The sequence below is a fragment of the Morone saxatilis genome, unplaced genomic scaffold, assembly GCF_004916995.1.
Source record: "Morone saxatilis isolate NCDOM2014 unplaced genomic scaffold, NCSU_SB_2.0 Contig7, whole genome shotgun sequence".
Classification (NCBI taxonomy): Eukaryota; Metazoa; Chordata; class Actinopteri; family Moronidae; genus Morone; species Morone saxatilis.
In genome coordinates, this window is record NW_023340246.1 from 11,846,315 (window position 1) to 11,850,339 (window position 4,025).

Consider the following 4,025-nt stretch of genomic DNA (forward strand, 5'->3'; position numbering starts at 1 on the left):
GGAACTTACATTATTCACTGAAACGTCAAAGCAGCACAGATGAAAAGAATGAGTGTTAGTCAAACCAGAGGGTTGCATCGGCTAAACCTCACATTTACAGCACTAATATTGTTAATAACTCGCAGTCTAACATGTTACAGGACGAGTTTCGTTTTAAAATTTCCACTGCTGGCCTGAAAAAAGAGGTTTCGAATGATGAGAAAAAATAAATTTTTTTTTAAAGCCCCCCTCCACTCATCTGTTCCTCTTCTTGTTCCTACAGTGTGATGTTTAAATGATGTCTGTGCAGAGTTTGACACTAGAAGGATGTTTTCACATTCATCTGATGAAAGTGGAAAGTTTCTCTGAGCTCATTGAAAATCAGATTTTAAAGGGGAGGGGCCTACAGGGATGATTTGTGACATCACAAATAATTTCGAAGTAAATCCCGGTCCAGCATGTAATTTAAAACTTGAAGCTGCCACAGACACCATATGTGTTAATACATGTCTGAAGAGGATCTAAATACAAGTGAATAATATAAGCACTAATCACCAACTCATCTTTGTGGCAAGTGGAGCAGGAAAATAATAACACCACTCCCCACAGATATAATCCATATCTCTGCAGCTACATACATATGCATTCATATTACACGGCTTTGTGTGTCTCGGCGTCATGCTTATGAAACATGATCAGAGCTGCGGGGCACAGCGAAGACTGTCGGTCCAGCGTAGCATGAAGGCGATACCGAGGAGAATGAAACGCAATGAATAAATGATGAGACCCAGAAAAGAAAAAAGAAAAAAAGAGCATTCGCGGGGCTGGAGAGAGTCGGAGCGTAGAGTCTGATGTGCCGACAATGTACCTGTGAGGACAATGTGGGAACACAAGGTTTTCTCCCTTGGAGCGGGAACAGGCCATAACAGAAAGGAAGCAGTGGGCATAAAGGTGTATTTATGTGAATTTAAGTAGCCAGTTGTGTGTCTGAAATCATTGGGCTCATGGTTAGGTGGTGAATGGTTTGTATTCTTCTACATCCTGAAAAGAATCCGCTCTCTCTTTGTGTTCCTAGGCCGGAACAGCGCTCAGGGCCAAGGTGGACCTGTGTGTAAACTGCAGTTAACGTAGACACTGATAAATAAGCTGGAACCAGAGTTATGTGGTTTTGTTACACATAATAACTGAATATTAAAATCATCCATCTTTGCTCACTACATCCATCACTGTGTCTGAACGCCATTAGAAGCAGGTATTTATTAACCAATATTGTGCTGTTTTTTTATTAGTTTCAGTGTTTTATTCTGAATAAAATATGGGGGCATTTGTCAGGGACATGATTTAAAGATATAATATGTAACATTTCTGCATTAAAAAGTCTAAAAACGTTGTTTCCAGCAAAGCTGTCATTTTATTCAGGTAACGCTGCGATTCACAGGTCACCTGCCAATGCCGTCATATCCCTTTTGTGCATGGGTCAGCGTTGTCTGACAGAAACTGCCATACATTTTTATCCAGTTTTACACTTTTCAGATCTCGGTGGTTTTTAAACGGATAAAAAAGGATTTCAGTCAGTACGTCTGGATCTTAAGTTATCAGAGAAACAAGCTGAGCTGTTAGCCGCACCTCAGCTCGCAGGCCCTCCGGCACGTCCTTTGTCTGTCAAACAGTGTCAAAGAAACATTGATTTTTAAGATGAAACCGCTTTATTCAGTGTCTTTACGGTTTCCTTTTATACAATAGTACACAATATCGTTTCATTTAATTAAAAAAATAATAAATCACAAGGAAATTTTTGTTTTTTGTCATACATAAAAGGTTTATATTGCCAGTTGTAACTTTAAAGTTTTTGTTGTGAAAATATCCATCCTTCTGGCTCATCTATATCCTTTAGAAGTGTGTGTGTGTGTGTGTGTGTGTGTGTACGGCCCACGCCTCCTGCAGCTATGCTATATTTGCCTTTACAGAACTCTCCCCTTTTTTTTTTACAGTAATGGTGGTAGTCCAAGGTGCGTGTCCAAACACATCTTTTACATTCTCTCACACAAATGTGTGCACACAGTAAGGCACCCAGTGGGTGAGAACACAACAAACAGCCCAACAACAAAGTGATAATGTCATCATCATTAAAGAGAAGGGATGTGCACACACACCCATGCTCATGTATAAGTGTAATAAAATGTGCAGCTCTCACATGGTGTCTGTCTCTGCCTGGATGACTCTATGAATTGTCCACTAAAGTCACAACAAGCATCTGTTAATGCGGGTTGTTTTACTGGGTAGAAATTGCATTTTCTAGGTGTAATAACAGAGCAGAACTGAGATAATCCAGGTGCTGTAAACTCTGCCTGGCATGTGCCAATTTGCCTCCCAGAAAGAGGTCCAAACCTGATCCTAAGGGGGGTGTGGGGGTCCTGCAAAAAGGCTCCATAAAGTCCCTGTAGCCAAGTGTTTTAGTAAGTTCACGGTTATCTCATTAACTCTGGAGTTTGTTGTCTGATTTGAGATGTCACCACTGGTTTCCACTTATCTCTTATCTAAGTTGTTTACGAAATCACACCCAACAGCACATCTTATCAAGCGGGAGGAGGAGGATTTGGGACTGTATTTTAATGCATGTTTATCTGGTGGAGGACGGGGGGGAGAGGGTGAACATATTTGGGATCCCCTTTCTGCCCTACGTGGCCAACCATTTGGCCTACATTTTAACACTGCTGATTCAGACTTTTAAAAAGGCGTTTTCTTCTACTTCCAGAGCGTCTAGACGTTTTGGGAACAATAAACAGCATAACAAAACTCTCCTGGTGATGTTTTTTCTTGCAGGAAAACTCACCCTTGATCCTGCGCTACATGCCGTTTTCTGCGCCCCGCTGGAGAAACTCCTCTTTACTCGACGGCGCTGAACCTCACAGCAAATTGATAATCCTCGTTTGTTTGTTTTTTCCTGTTTGTTTGTTTTTTTCTAAACTTTTAAAATAAGTTTAAGTCCCCATGTGGAAAACAAAATCTCGAGAGGCTATTGATCAGTCATAAGAGCGCAACTTTCAGAGCAAAAAGTCGCAGAGGCAAGTCGCAAAACTCAGTCCTGTAGCTTCTTCAACTCCCAAGTTTTTCTTTTTTTTGTTTGTTTGTTTGTTTTCAGAGCATCAAAAACATTCACAAAAAAGTTCTCCAACTTGGCCGCGGACAATAACGACGTGGTCTTCTTCTCTCGCAGGGACTCTCGGTATGTTTATAGTAGTGGTCCCTCTACTCCAATGGAGGCGTTTAGGACATAGGGAGAGGAGCATGCTGCATTCAAAAGCTGCAAAAAATATTGGAATCACGAGTTTTATGATGAACTTCCCAACGAGCAAGTGTAAAGCAGTGGTTATGAATGGGCGCTATACAAATAAAATTGAATTGAATTGAATTGAATTGAATTGAATTGAATTGAATTGAATTGGTTCGGGGGCCTTATAAAGGGTGGGAGGAGAAATCCAAAGGGTCACGAGAGGATTAAAAGGATAGTATAGCAAAAACAATTCTTACTTTTTTGCAATCTGTGCATTGTTCTTGTGAATTACTGCATCATTTTAACTCTTAAGTTATTAAACTTAAACCAGGGGGGAGGGGGAAATCATGTGAGAAGAGATTGCAAGAAGTCACAGTTTTGTTTTAGGAGCCAAAAAAGGTCAAAACCACTGGTGTTAAGATTGGCCGAGGAAAATGAAATTTGATATGTTTTGACAGCTGATTGTGAAAGTCACGATTACACAACTTCTTCCTTAAAGGACCAGTGTGTTGAATTTAGTGGCATCTAGAGGCGAAGCTGCAGATTGCAACCATTTGAATACAGCTCAGCCTTCCAAGTGTGTGAAACTACAGTGGCCCCCGGGAACCTGCGAAAAATATGAATCCCTATCGAGAGCCAGTGTTTGTCCATTCAAGGCTACTGTAGAAACATGGTGGTTCAACATGGTGGACTCCGTGAAGACGACCCACTCTCTCTGTAGATTTTGAGGTAACGACAAAATGATTCTTATTTTCAGATGATTATACACAAA

At 40.8% G+C, this 4,025-nt stretch overlaps 1 protein-coding gene across 1 annotated transcript in view; it reads right to left on the reverse strand.

Annotated features, from left to right (window-relative positions):
* LOC118340850 (tyrosine-protein phosphatase non-receptor type 14-like) overlaps positions 1-3,244 on the reverse strand; it is a gene marked incomplete in the record, with an annotated part of 44,943 nt that extends 41,699 nt beyond the window's left edge. Inside the window, 1 exon segment of the mRNA XM_035679000.1 lies at positions 2,813-3,244.
* Between the last annotated feature and the right edge of the window lie 781 nt (positions 3,245-4,025).